This window comes from Apium graveolens, chromosome 9 (assembly GCF_009905375.1).
Source record: "Apium graveolens cultivar Ventura chromosome 9, ASM990537v1, whole genome shotgun sequence".
NCBI classification, from domain to species: domain Eukaryota; kingdom Viridiplantae; phylum Streptophyta; class Magnoliopsida; order Apiales; family Apiaceae; genus Apium; species Apium graveolens.
The window spans coordinates 239629001-239645141 of NC_133655.1; positions in this window are offsets into that span (position 1 = coordinate 239629001).

A 16141-nucleotide genomic window follows, 5' to 3' on the forward strand; every position below is an offset into this window, starting at 1 on the left:
CATTCGAAATTTTCAATCCACCCGGGAAGCACCAAGATGTATCAAGACTTAAAGAAGAACTTTTGGTGGCCAAATATGAAAAGAGACGTGGCAGAATGGGTTGCGAAGTGCTATACCTGTCAGAAAGTAAAGGCAGAACATCAACGACCAAGCGGATTAATTCAGCCCCTGAAGATTCCAGAATGGAAATGGGAAAACATCGCTATGGACTTTATAGTAGGACTACCGCGAACAAAGTCCGGACATGACGCAATATGGGTTATAATTGATCGTCTTACGAAGTCGGCGCATTTCCTTCCAATAAATGAGAAGTCGTCACTGGACAAGTTGGTTCATCTGTATGTGCACGAAATCGTATTAAGGCATGGAGTACCTGTGTCAATAGTTTCAGACAGAGATCCCCGATTTAACTCAAGATTCTGGAAGCAATTCCAGGAATGTCTTGGCACGAAGTTGAATATGAGCACGGCGTATCACCCGCAGACTGATGGCCAGAGTGAAAGAACAATTCAAACAATTGAAGACATGTTGCGCAGTTGTGCAATCGATTTTGCTGGAAGCTGGGACGACCACCTGCCATTAATTGAATTTTCATATAACAACAGCTATCATTCCAGTATCGGCATGCCACCATATGAAGCTTTGTACGGGCGAAAATGTAGATCACCAACAAGTTGGGATGAAGTAGGAGAAGGAAGAATTCTCGGCTCAGAATTGGTACAACAGTTGCATGACTCAGTCAAGTTAATTCAGAAAAGGTTGCTTGCTGCTCAAGATAGACAGAGGAAGTATGCGGATCCAGCGCGTAAGGATGTTCAATTCCAAATTGGCGAAGCTGTGTTGCTAAAAGTGTCACCTAGGAAAGGGTTGATAAGATTTGGCAAGAAAGGAAAGTTAGCACCTAGATACGTAGGTCCTTTTGAGATTTTGAGTCAAGTAGGAAAGGTGGCCTACGAGTTGGCCTTACCACCTCAGTATCAGCATGTGCATAACGTGTTCCATGTGTCGTTGCTTAAGAAGTACAATCCTGACGCTAGCCATGTGATAGAATATGAACCTGTAGAAATTCAGGCAGACCTGTCATTTGTGGAGCAACCGGTTAAAGTACTCGACTGGCAAGTAAAGAGTCTTAGAAATAAATCAGTAAAGTTAGTGAAAGTACTTTGGAGGAACCCTAAGGTCGAAGAGTCGACTTGGGAGTTAGAGTCTGATATGCGTTCCCGGTATCCTCATCTGTTCTCTTAGATTCTGGGGACAGAATCCCTTAAGGGGGAGAGGATGTTACGACCGGCATTTTATGTAATATTATTTGTGAATAATATTAAGTTAAATAAAAATATATTCAATGCTTGTACGTTTGTGTGAGTGAAAATTTCTGCATTTTAAATTTGCTTTGTGTAGTATATGATTTTTCAAAGCAAAAGTTTACTTAATTTCTTTATTTTTGATTTATAAGGAATATTCTAAGCCTTGGAGAAATTTTCTTTTAAAAGATATTTTGTTCACAAATTTTGAAAGTGATTTTATAAAATCTCTAAAAATCCAAGTTATTTTATGGTATAAATTTTATAATTTTTGAACTTGTGTTTTATTTTATAAAAATAAATCTTTATAAATATAATTAGCAAATTACATAGTTATCCTTGCATGCAAATTCCTTCCATACATTCCAAAAGGGCTAAAGAGTCAATAACCACCCCACTAACTCTTATTTCCTAGCCAAATACCTTCTTTACCCTTGCATGCAAATTCAACCAAGTTTAAGTGGAAGGTTAATCATGACAATTCCTAATTCCACTCACTTTTGCCAATACAAAAACCATAAGACAAGCAAAGTCATGATCATTTTACTCATCACCCACACCACACTCACTCTCTCCTCCCTCCCCTTCTCCCTCACTCTCGGCTCTCTCTCTCATTCTCGGGTTTTTAGACCGAGAACCCCCCCTCCCCATTTTTCTTCATTTCTCCACCAAGCTTCTACTCTTTATACAAGTAAATGTTATCTCCCATACCATGATCATTCATATTTCAAAGAGTTTTGAGTAGAAAGTTTAAGTTTAAGGGTTGCATGTAAAGGTTTTAGTGAAACTCAAAATACAATCTTGATTCTTATGGATTTAAGGTTGTTTTTGAGAGGACTACAATGAATGGATAAGTGCCAAGTCATGAGAAGGAAAATCTTGATGATTTAATGGCCATTTCCATCCATTTCATTCGGCCATGACCATATGGGAGCCGAATGAATGGTCCTTGAAATCATTCTTGTAGTTTTGATCAATTTTTGCATGTTTATGTGATAATGACTTGAATTTGGTGGTGAAAATTTGATAAAACTCCTTGCATGCTAAGTGATCATCTAGGTATACCTTAGGCTAGGCTTGCATGTCAATTTTAAGATGGAATATATGTAGAAAATATGTTGTTTTGGTTTGAAAAACCCGAAGGCATGCATGCATGTGGAATTCTCTTAGTTTGTTGTAAGATTTTGACCATTTGGAAAAGATTTTGTTAGTGAGCCTTAATTTCAGTAGGAATAATGTGATAATATGGATTTATGCTTCTTGTTGCATGGTAATAATTTGTGGTTATCTTTTATAAAAATATATATCTTGTTGTTTCAAAAGCATAAAGGTTTATGATTTGTTAAGAGTAGTCTCTTTTATTTTGCCATAGTTGCACCATAGGTAAGGATGATCTCACCAAGGGTATTTTGAGAAAAAGGGAGTTAGTTCAGTAGAACACCAAGTATAGGTCTTGGTTTAAGTATTTAGTTGTTGATAATTGGGTTTGTCAAGTCAAAACCTTGGAAAATGAGAGTTATAGTTTCTGCAGAAAAATCAGTTTAGTACCCTGAGTTTAGAGTGAGTTTTGACCATGTCATTGATGTGCACTTTGAGGCCCAAGCCACCAGAAGTTAGTATGGGGAGTATATAATAGGTTTTAGGAGTTGGTTAGAGGTTTGCATGTCATTTGGTTAGGTGCACAAGTAGAATAACAAAATCTGTCCAGCAGGGGACAGTTTTGTTGCAACTTAGAAATAGGGAGATTTGGCCATGTCATGGGTAGGCCCTCATTAGGCCCAATTGGGCCTTAGTTAGAGGGTATGTCAGAGAAGTTTTTCCAACCATAGTTCATAGGATATGAGCTAGAACCATGTGTCACAAGTTAATTCAAGTCAGGGCATTTTCTGCCCAGAAAAACAGGGGAACCTTGGACTTTTAGCTTAGGCCCAAGAAGGCCCAAGCCAGGCCTTTGAGCCACATCAAGCTTGTGAGATGCCCTTAGGTCAGGAGAGTCTTGTGTAAAAATTTTGAAGAAAAACTTGTAGTTTAAGAGTGTCTAATGCACTCAAGAAACCTTAGTTACCATTCTGAAATTTGCACCAGTGAGCACTTTCACTTATCACATAGTTTTAGGACACTTAGAAGTGAGTATTAGGTCGACCACCATAGTTGTAAGATAGTATAAGGTCAGTAGAACAAAAGGCACAAGTGAGGGTCAATAGGTTTTGGATAATTTAGGAAAGGCACATTGAGTTAGGAAGCCCAAATTCGAAGACTTCGTTTAGTTAGCGACCAAGTAACTTAAGTGGTGAGTCGAGATCATCCAAGCCTAGTGTGGCGTTATGGTGTATATGATGTTATTTGGTATTAATATACGATATGTGATTATGTGGCTACGTGTGTACATTTGAAAATATAAATGTTGGATATGAATTAAGTGTGTATAGGCCTAAGTGCCATCCATGTTTAATTTCGGGTTGTAAATAGGTTAAGATGAAAAGAATATATTATAATAAGGATTATTATTATTTATGTAGGATCTCGAGACGAGGGAAAACTTGCCATAAAAGTCGAGTGAAGCTCCAGTTGTTGCTCCTACTAGTCAGACCAGACCAGTCTATCTCAAGGCAAGTGATTCAACTTGACCTTCGCATTTACTGTAACCAGTTCATATATATATCGATGCAATTATCCTGAGTCATTTTGATATATTTAAATCAAGAGTATCTTTTGTTTATCTTTGAGTTACATAGAGATGCCATGAACCCTCGAGTACGTATTGCAAGTAGTTCAAAAGTCTTTCATGATAGTTTAATGCCATGATAAAATAGAGATGTGTTATAATACCTTATTGATCCTTTTGATTATCATGCTATTGATCCCTGAGAAATCTTGATGTTGCACCCTGATGCTATGATTCAACTCTTGAAATAACCTCGATAGAAACTTTATCTTGATACCTAAAAGCCAATCTTTTCTTAAATTCATTCATGATTGTTTGATAACCCTATCCTTACCCGAAAGCTTGATGCCCTGTTATATCTTGAGCTGATGATCACTTCCTTTATATTTTAGCACCTCTATCCTATTGGAACCAGTGATGCTTATCTCCTTGATGTTCTAATACCTATACCTTGTCTACAACCATTGCTTTAAGCCTAGTTTGGCCTTACTCTTTCATATTATCCAATAGCCTTGCTTAATTTCCTTGTCAAAATTCTTGTTTATGGAAATCTCTCGATTACCCTAATATAGTAAAGTCTAGTAGATCATGGCCCTGAGATTTAGAGTCATAATTCCAGTGTTTCAAGTTGATCTATAACCCCCTGATAAAAATGATTTCAGTCAAAAGAGATTTTGTCATAAATCGGCATCAGTTTTCGAAATGAATAAAAGGTGGATTTTTCAGTCCCAAAGGGGGACAAATGTTTTCTTGAATGGTGGATCTGGACTGAGACGCGAGTCCTTTCCACACTTATATTAGGCTTAAAAGTTGCCTAGGGATTCCCAATAATGTTTTAGAACCCAGCGAGGTTCGGGATTACTTCGCGGCTGATCACCGGCTGTAATCCGTAGCGTCATAAAATGATTTTGATTAAGAATGGTTTTAAAATTTGTTTTGATGCAAGCAAAATGATGCCAACTCACATATGTTTTTATCTTTCGATTATCATTGGTTATGTCATTCCATTGTCATTCCTAAAGGTATATCTCGATTTATGCTTTGCGTTGTATTGTTAGCACTTGTTGAGCTTTTGGCTCACTTCTTGCTTTACCCTGATATTACAGCTAGCAGCCATGGTTAGATTCAAGCAGACTGCCCGTAAGACCTATGATGCTGACGCTTATGTTCGAGCTCAGGTAGAATAAGTAATAATAGTTGTGTGAGGACTCGGTATTTGTAATCAGATGTAATAGTTGGTAGTGTTGGGCTGTTTCAAACCCTAAACTGTAAGATCTTGGATTATGGTTGTATAATACTCATTAAAATGATGTAATAGCTATAATTATTTTGCTATTTAAGTTGGGGGTGTGACATATGCAGCCCATGCCAATTTCAAAGTCTATCAAATGAATGTCAAAAGTGCCTTTCTGAATGGAGATTTGGAGGAGGAAGTCTATGTCAGTTAGCCTCCTGGTTTTGAAGATCCAAATTTTCCAGAATATATTTACTATCTTTTGAAAGCACTTTATGGACTGAAGCAAGCACCTAGAGCCAGGTATGACACTTTGTCAAAGTTTCTTTTAGAGAATCACTTCACTAGAGGTACTGTAGACAAAACTCTTTTCTTTAGAAATGTTAATGGCTCTAGTATACTTGTTGAAATTTATGTAGATGACATTATTTTTGGCTCTACAAATGAAAAACTTTGCAAAAAGTTTTCCAAACTGATGCAAAGTAAGTATGAAATGAGTATGATGGGATAACTAACTTACTTTCTTGGTTTGCAAGTTAAGCAAGTTAGTGATGAAATATTCATTAGTCAGACTAAATACATTTATGATCTTTTAAAGAAGTTTGATCTAATGGATTGCACATCAGCAAAAACTCCCATGGCCACTGCAACTAAGCTTGAATTAAACACTACTGAAAAGTCTGTGGATATTTCAAGTTATAAGGGCATGGTTGGCTCACTTATGTACTTAACAGCTAGTAGGCCAGATATAATGTTTGCTACATATTTGTGTGCTAGATTTTAGGCTGATCCTAGAGAATCTCACTTAGTAGCTATTAAGAGAATTTTCAGATATCTCAAGGGAACATCAAAACTTGGCATTTGGTACCCTAGATATTCTGGTTTTGATCTAATTGGTTATTCAGATGCAGATTATGCAGGTTGTAGAATTGATAGAAAAAGTGCAAAAGGGCCCTATCAATTTCTAGGAAATAAGCTTGTGTCCTGGTTCAGTAAAAAGCAAAATTCAGTTTCTACTTCTACAGCTGAAGCTGAATATATTGTTGCTGGCAGTTGCTGTGCACAGATTTTGTGGATGAAGAACCAATTGCTAGACTATGGTTTGCAAGTTGAAAGGATTCCCATTTTCTGTGATAACACAAGTGCAATTGCCATCACTGAAAATCCAGTACAGCATTCAAGGACAACGCACATAGACATCAAGTACCACTTCATAAGGGAACATGTAATGAATGGTACTGTGGAACTACATTTTGTTCCAAGTGAAAAGCAGCTTGCAGATATATTTACCAAGCCACTGGATGAATCCACCTTTTCAAGGTTGGTAAGTGAGTTAGGTATGCTAAATTACTCTTGAATCTTTATAGATTGTTTGCAAGTTGTAATGCAGCCAGAAATTTAATTGATTTTTTTTCAGTCATGGATGAAATTTTGGCTAAGTCAAAATTTACATCTAAACGGATGATCACTATCCATCGAGTTTGATCATCCGTCGGTATACTATTTATTAATAAAATCAATTACTGTTCTGGAATATTTTATGACTCGACGGATAACTGATTTATCCTCATCCGTCGAATTGTCTTATTCTTAGCCGTTGATTCCCTGAACATTATCCATCGAGTATACTTACAGTTTGTAAGCATAACACGACGGATAATTGATGGTGTTGTGCATATGTTGTGTACTTGATGATTTCATAAACAAAACATCTAAGTGGATTTTACTTAGTGAAATAATGTAGCACTCGACAGATAAGAATTATAGTCCCGACGGATAACTCATTATAGTCCCGACGGATGTTAACTTATTATCCATCGAGTGAGTAGCTTATGTAATAATAAGTCTGTAGCACAGTTATGTATACACCTTTGTATAGAATCTGTAGTAGCATATAAGTCATGTTGACTTTAACTAGATATGTAGAATAGGTTGATTAATTGTACATAAATGATGTCTTTTAATTCTGTATAAGTGAAATGAAGTCATATGTTTGATTGCTACCCGACGGATAACCTACAAAGCAACCGACGGATGATCAACAACCCGGCGGATGATCAACAACCCGACGGATGATCATGTACTCAACTAATAAAGAATTCAAACAGCAGTTGAACAGTGAAAGCTGAGCACAGCCGTCGAGATGTATACAAATCTACTGTGGAAGCCCATTAACCGGGTAATAGAGGATGAAAAGCAGCAAAGCTTAAGACTGATAATTTTTATATTTGTTCAGTCTTTTTGACTTTGTAATCTTGGTGATATATAAACAAAGAATGTAGCAAATCGAAAAAGAGAGCTGAGATACACAAAACAGAGAAATCTTTGTAAGCAGAATTATTAGCATTTCCCTGTATTCTCAGCAATTCAATTTGTAAGCAGCTGTGAGCATTCTTGCACACAGAGTCCTCTCGATATATTATATATATCTCTGGTGGAATTTTTTAAATCCACCAGAAAGTTTTTAAAGACACTTTTTTTTAATTACTTATGTTTTGATTCAATTAAGTTTCTATTCCGCATTGTGCTAATCAAAACATTATATCTATATTCGAGTTGAACATTTTTATTTCGAAGAAAAAGGTTCAAGAATTCCATTCAACCCCCCTTCTGTAATTCCTGCTATATTGTTAAGGGACTAACAATTGGTATCAGAGCTAGCTCTTAATCTACAAAGAGTTTAAAGATCAAAACAATTCAGCAAGATGAACAAGAAAGACGTTGGAGTCAAGATTCCTTTTCTTGATAAAGATAATTACCATCATTGGAAGGTAAAGATGCATCTTCATATGCTTTCTCAAGATGAGGCCTATGTGGACTGCATAGAAAGAGGTCCTCATGTTCCAATGCGAGCTGTAACAGGAAATGAGCCATCTGTTCCCAAACCAAGGCATGAATGGTCTGATCCTGATATTGAACAAGTCGGGAACGATAAAAAGGCCATGAACATTCTGTTCAATGGAGTTGATGCAAACATGTTTGACAACATTATAAACTGCAAAACTGCCAAGGAAGTCAGGGATACTATACAGATAATCTGTGATGGCACTGAGCAAGTTAGAGAAAATAAAATGCAGCTCTTGATTCAGCAATATGAGCATTTTAACAATGAGGAAAGTGAGTCAGTCACTGACATTTTTAGTAGATTCCAAAAACTACTAAATGCTCTTAAGTTGCATGGAAGAGTCTATCAGACTAAAGACTCTAATCTGAAATTCCTTAGATCTCTTTCAAAGGAATGGAAACCAATGACAGTCTCATTGAGAAACTCACAAGATTATAAAGAGTTTACTTTGGAGAGACTGTATGGCATCCTGAAGACTTATGAGCTTGAGATAGAGCAGGATGAAAGGATGGAGAGAGGAAAGAAGAAAGGAGGATCCATTGCACTAGTTGCTGATCTGGAAAAGGAGAAGGAAGTGAAGATGGAAGCTGTAGAATCAACTTCAAAGGTCTGTGAGAATAAGGGCAAGGGGCTTGCAATAGAAAGTGAAGATTCATTGAGCCACGATGACATGGAGGACATTGATGAGCACCTAGCATTTCTTTCCAGGAGATTTGCCAAGCTCAAGTTCAAAAAGAACTTTGGAGCAGCCAAGCCAAATAGAAACATGGTGGATAAGTCAAAATTCAAATGTTTCAAATGTGGCTTCGCAGGGCATTTTGCAAATGAGTGTAGAAAGTCAGATTCCAGTAAGAAAAGGTTTGAGTCTGTGGATTATAAGCAAAACTACTTTGATCTACTCAAACAAAAGGAAAAGGCTTTTATTACACAAGAGAATGACTGGGCAGCAGATGGTTTGGATGAAGATGAAGATGTCAGCTATGTCAATCTAGCCCTAATGGCCAAGTCTGATGAAATAGAGACAAGTTCCTCAAGCAATCAGGTAATCACTACAAACCTTGCACATTTATCTAAAGCTGAGTGTAATGATGCCATAAATGACATGTCTACAGAATTATATCATTTGCGTGTTACACTTAAGTCTCTTACTAAAGAAAATGCTAAAATCAAAGAAAACAACTTGTTTTTAAGTGAGAGGAATAATGTGCTTGAGTCTCAGTTTGTTGAGTTTGAGAAACTAAAAATTGAGTGTAAGATTGCCAAGGAGGAATTAACTGAGTCCTTGAAAAAGGAAGAGATTTTAAAGAAGCAGCTTGAGCGTGAACAAGAGGTGATTAAAGCATGGAAAACATCCAGGGATGTCCATGCTCAAATCACCAAAGTTCAAGGAATTGAGTCTTTTTATGATGAAGCCTGGAAAAAGAACAAAGAGAAACTAGAACCCAATTTGGTAGATGGTCTGCTAACAGATTTAGACTCGACGGATGATGAGGACTATCCGTCGGATAACAAAAATTCTTATCCGTCGAATGATGAAAATTCTCATCCGTCGGCTGTAAACAAGCCCATTAGCAAAGCCAAACTATCTAAGTTAAATGAGAAGTATGGGTCTGTTTCCATGAACTTTGTTTCAGGAGAGTCAAGTCAAGCTAAGAAAGGGAAAAAGGCTAATGTTGGTCACATAACTGTCAAACAGTTAAGAGACATACTTGAGAAAATTGAGGTAAAAATAGAGACTAAAAAGAAAATCAATAGGAATGGTAAAGTAGGGACTAACAAACACAATAACTACACACCTAATAAATATGCTCCTAGAAAAATCTGTGTCAAGTGTGGTAGTGTAAATCATTTATCTATTAATTGCAAATCTGCCATGCCTACTCCCATATCTGTTCATTCTCAACTTCTCAACATGAATGCCATGCCTCCCATGCCTGTTAATGCTGTGCCTACACAGAATATGAATGCACAGTTTGCTAATATGCCATTTGCACCTAATCCATATTATGCTGCATACAGTATGCCTCAAATGCCATTTAGTGTGCCTTACTGGAATAACATGTTTACACCAATCATGCCATTTCTTGTTAGCCATAATATCCATGATAATTCTGTTGCATTAAGTGGTTTCAAAGGTACAACCCAATTGACTAAGGAAGAATCTGAAATTCCTAAGTCAAATCTGATAAGACCTAAGAAACAGAAGAAGAAAGCTAACAAGGCAGGACCCAAGGAAACTTGGGTACCAAAATCAACTTGATTTGATTTTGATGTGTGCAGGGAAACAGAAGGAATCTTTGGTACTTGGATAGTGGTTGTTCAAGACACATGACTGGTGATTCTACCATGCTCACAGAGTTTAAGGAGAAAGCTGGCCCAAGTATTACTTTTGGAGATGACAGCAAGGGTTATACTGTGGGATATGGCTTGATTTCAAAGGACAATGTCATCATTGAAGAGGTTGCCTTAGTGGATGGTCTCAAACACAATCTGCTGAGTATCAGCCAACTTTGTGACAAAGGCAATTCAGTAACCTTCAACAAAGAAGCTTGTGTTGTGACTAATAGTCAAAGCAACAAAGTGGTTCTCAATGATGTGAGAAGAGGAAATGTGTACCTAGCTGACTTCAACTCAACTAAAGCAGAATTTGTAACTTGTCTTCTCAGTAAAGCAAGTCAAGATGAAAGTTGGCTATGGCACAAGAAGCTACCTCATTTAAACTTCAAGACCATGAATGAGCTGGTAAAGAAAGAACTAGTAAGAGGCATTCCTCTAGTGGAGTTTAATTCCTCTAGTGGAGTTTACAAAGGATGGACTGTGTGATGCCTGCCAAAAGGGGAAGCAGATTAAAGCATCATTCAGGAAAAAACTTGATTCAGCAATTGAAGAGCCTTTGCAACTGCTTCACATGGATCTGTTTGGACTAGTCAATGTATCGTCAATCTCAAGGAAAAGATTTTGCCTAGTAATTGTAGATGATTTCTCAAAGTTCTCTTGGACATATTTCTTAAAGTCTAAAGATGAGGCTAGTGAAATCATCATCAATCATATAAGGCAAGTCAACAATCATCCTGATTTCAAAGGTAGAAGAATCAGGAGTGACAATGGAACTGAGTTCAAGAATTCTGTCATGAGAGCATTTTGTGAGGAAAATGGGATTCTGCATGAGTTCTCAGCAGCAAGGACTCCACAACAGAATGGAGTAGTGGAAAGGAAGAACAGATTACTTATTGAAGCTGCAAGGACAATGCTTGAAGAATCAAAATTATCAACATATTTCTGGGCTGAAGCTGTAAATACTGCATGCTACACTCAGAACATTTCTCTGATTAATCAAGCAAGATGCATGACTCCTTATCAATTGTTCAAGAACAAGAAGCCAACTCTAAACTTTCTTCATGTCTTTGGCTGTAAATGCTATATTCTGAGAAATCAAACTGATCAAAATGGGGAGATTGATGCTAAAGCAGATGAAGGAATTTTTGTTGGATATGCTGTTGGTAAAGCATATAGAGTCTACAATCTAAGAAACAACATTGTTGTGGAATCTATACATATTGTGTTTGATGATAAAAATATTGAAGGACTAAAAGATGGAGATTACCATGAGAGCCTCAAATTTGACAATGTGGAGATGGCTAGTGATGAAAGTGATGATGAAAGTGATCAAGAAATAGTGTCTAAGGATAAAGCAGATAAATCCACTACCAATGAAGCACAAAACTCTACATCTGTTGAGTTGCATAATGCTTCATCCATCGGGAGGCAATCTGTGTTATCCGTCGGAAGACAACCTGCCTCATCCATCGATAATCAAAATTCACCATCTGTCGGGTTATCAAAAGGAGCAGGAGGTCAAGACAGATCACCTACAGAAAATTCTCCCTTCTCAGATCAAAGATCCATAAACTCAGGGGGAGTTTCTAGCAATCAAAACTCAATCACACATCAAGACAATCATGAGGCCTCTTCATCTAGAGCTAATCTACCTCAGCAAAGGAAATGGACAAAAGATCACCCCTTTGAGCTTATCATTGGTGATGTGTCTTCTAGAGTTCAAACAAGAAGAGCAACTCAGGAAGAATGTCTATACAGCAGCTTTCTATCAAAGGAAGAACCAAAGAAGGTAGAAGAAGCTTTGTTAGATCCTGATTGGATTTTAGCTATGCAGGAGGAGCTAAACCAATTTGAAAGGAATAAAGTATGGAAGCTAGTACCCAAGCCTAAAGGAAAGAATCCAATAGACACCAAGTGGGTATTCAGAAACAACATGGATGAAAATGGCATAGTAGTCAGGAACAAAGCTAGATTGGTTGCTAAGGGCTATTGTCAGCAAGAGGGAATAGATTTTGATGAAACATTTGCTCCTGTTGCAAGACTTGAAGCCATCAGAATCTTCTTAGCCTATGCAGTCGATGCCAATTTCAAGGTCTATCAAATGGATGTCAAAAGTGCCTTTCTGAATGGAGATTTGGAAGAAGAAGTATATGTCATTCAACCTCCTGGTTTTGAAGATCCAAAGTTTCCAGAATATGTTTATTATCTTCTGAAAGCACTTTATGGACTGAAGCAAGCACCTAGAGCCTGGTATGACACTTTATCAAAGTTCCTTTTGGAAAAATCACTTCACAAGAGGTACTGTAGATAAAACTTTATTTTTCAGAAATGTTAATGGCTCTAGCATACTTATTCAAATTTATGTAGATGATAATATTTTTGATTCTACAGATGAGAAACTTTGCAAAAAGTTTGGCAAATTGATGCAAAGTAAGTATGAAATGAGTATGATGGGAGAACTGACTTACTTTCTTAGTTTACAAGTTAAGCAAATTAGTGATGGAATATTCATTAGTCAAACTAAATATACTTTTGATCTTTTAAAGAAGTTCGCTCTAATGGATTGAACATCTGCAAAAACTCCCATGGCCACTACAACTAAGCTTGAATTAAACACTACTGAAAAGTTTGTGGATATTTCAAGTTGTAGAGGCATGGTTGGCTCACTTCTGTACTTAACAGCTAGTAGGCCAGATATAATGTTTGCTACATGTTTGTGTGCTAGATTTCAGGCTGATCCTAGAGAATCTCACTTGATAGCTATTAAGAGAATTTTCAGATATCTCAAGGGAACACCAAAACTTGGCATTTGGTACCCTAGAGATTCTGGTTTTGATCTAACTGGCTATTCAGATGCAGATTATGCAGGTTGTAGAATTGACAGAAAGAGCACAACAGGAACCTGTCAATTTCTAGGAAACAAGCTTGTGTCCTGGTTCAGTAAAAAGCAAAATTCAGTTTCTACTTCTACAGCTGAAGCTGAATATATTGCTGCTGGCAGTTGCTGTGCACATATTTTATGGATAAAAAATCAATTGCTAGACTATGGTTTGCAAGTTGAGAGGATTCCTATTTTCTGTGATAACACAAGTGCAATTGCCATCACTGAAAATCCAGTGCAACATTCAAGGATAAAGCACATAGACATCAAGTACCATTTCATAAGGGAACATGTGATGAATGGTACTGTGGAATTACATTTTGTTCCAAGTGAGAAGCAACTTGCAGATATCTTTACCAAGCCACTGGATGAATCCACCTTTTCAAGGTTGGTAAGTGAGTTAGGTATGCTTAATTACTCTTAGTTTATCTGAGTTATTTTGCAAGTTGAAAAGTAGCCAGAAATGTAGCTGATTTTTAAGTCTTGGATGAAATTTTGGCTAAGTCAAAATTTGCATCTCGACGGATGACCCTTATCCATCGAGTTTAGTCATCCGTCGATATACTATTTGCCAATAAAAATCAATTACCTTTCTGGAATCTTTTAAAACTCGACGGATAACAGTTTATCCTCATCCGTCGAATTGTCTAAATCTCAGCCGTTAATTCCCTGAACATTATCCATCGAGTATACTTACAGTGTGTAAGCATTACACGACGGATAATGGGTGGAATTTTTACAGTTTATTTTTAAATGGCTATTTTAGGCAATTTTTATTGGTTAATTTATTCTTCTTTATTATTTTTATCCGTTGTTTTTGAGATAGTATAAAAGCTTATTTCATTCCAATTATTTTCTTTGATCACTCTCAAATTCAACTGCTTCTATTTCTTTCTCTCTCAAGCAAATCTTCTCTTTCTCTCTTCAAGCTTTCTTTCTCTAACAATGGCACCTGTAGTAAAGATTATGTCTCAAACTGGGTTCATTTATGAGAAGAACAACTTCACTGCTTTGGTCAATAAGGGTATTCAGCAATCAGAAGACTATCACAAGATGATGGACTTTGTGAAGAACTGCAAGTTAAATTACGCCATGCTGGAATCACCCATAATTTTCTGTGAAGTTGTTGACGAGATGTGGACCACTGCAATCTACAACTCTACTGACAAGACCATCACTCTAACCGTCAAAGGTAACGAATTTTGTATCAATAGTGATGTGATAAAAGCATGTTTCAAAATTCCTGATAATAATGTGACTTCACCACACACTGACACTGATTTTATCAATATGCTTAATTCCATACATTATGCACTTCCTACTTCTAAACTAAGTGATATTAGAAGAATGGGTCTTAGGAAGGAGTGAAGTTTCATGTGTGATGTAGTTACTAAGGTTTTCTCTGGAAAAATCAGTAATTTTGATTCTGTAAACATTTCCATGCTTAACATGCTATACATGCTAGTCACAGATAAATTTTATAATTTCAGTGACCTTGTCTTGATTGAGTTAGGTTTTAAACTAGGTGAGTTAGCTAAAAGAGGAAAGAATGTGTATTATGATAGATTTTTCATGTTATTGGCTAACCATTTATGTTAAGAAATTGTGCTTGAGAACCCAAACAACAAACTGGCTTGTTGGGTTCAAGAGAGAAGACTCATTGCAGACTTGAACAGAGCCAACCATCACAGGGATGTGCCAATGTTCTACTTTCCTGTAATGCAGGCACCTCAGGTAAGTGAGGTAAGTTCATCCATCCCTTCAACTATTCCAACCCCCTCAATTTCTTTGAGTTCAGGAGCAGCTATGGCAACTGTGACAATGACCAAACAGTTGCCTACTAAAGCTGCCAAAACAACTGTTATTTTTAAATCCAAATCAAAGAAAACCCCCTCTGGTATCTCTCAAAAGGTACCAGTTGAAAAATCCACCAAAGCCAAAGAGGGGAGTGTGAAGGAGGGTAAGTTAGGTGAGGGAAGGGGTGAACATCAAAGAAACCCCAAGGATAAGGTTGGAGAGTTGAGTGAATCCCAGCCTAGCCACACTGCAGTTTCTCAACAAACTGCAGTGCTTAAAAAGGACAAAAGCTCACTTCTAGCTGCATCCTCCCAAAAGGATGTAGTTATTGAATAAAGCTCTCAGCCAAGAGCACAGGCCAAAAGGGTTAGGGACACAAGCTCACCCTAAACTTACACAAGAAAGAAGAAATCCAAAACCACTGGGGATGCACAGGGCACACACACAGTGCAAACTGGTGCTAAAGACACAGTCCCTGCATTTTCTCAAATTCAGTTTGACGTGGCTCCAATAAATGTGGAGTCACAGCCAAAATCTCTAATAATAGAAGCATTTGAAACACCATACTCACCAACAAACTCTCTGGAAGTGGATATGATAAACACTTCAATTCCTGATTCCCCTTCTTTAACTCTGTTGGGGAAGCCAAAATCTAGTGCAAGTGAGCATCATCTTTTAGATGATTTGTTGGCTCACTTGCCAATTCTTTCAGATTCTATTGTGACATCTGTGCCTCAAATATCTTCAATCAACATAGAGACAACAATAGTTTCTCTTCCCACCTCATTCATTTCTACTCTCTCGATGGATATTACTCATCTGTCGAGTAGTGATTGTTTCTCGACGGATAAGCTTAACAGCAGTTATCCGTCGGATAACATTACCACTCACTCAACGGATATCACTTATCCGTCGAGTATCTCTGCACAACTTCAAACTTCAATTATTTCAAGTGAAGAAGATTTAGTGGTTGTACAGTCACTCTTAGGACTGAGAGAGGAGAGTGTATTGAGTGAGAGGCTGGGCTGCTCCCAGGCAAAAGGAGAGGAAAGGTGTGAAACTCAGCAATCCATTTATT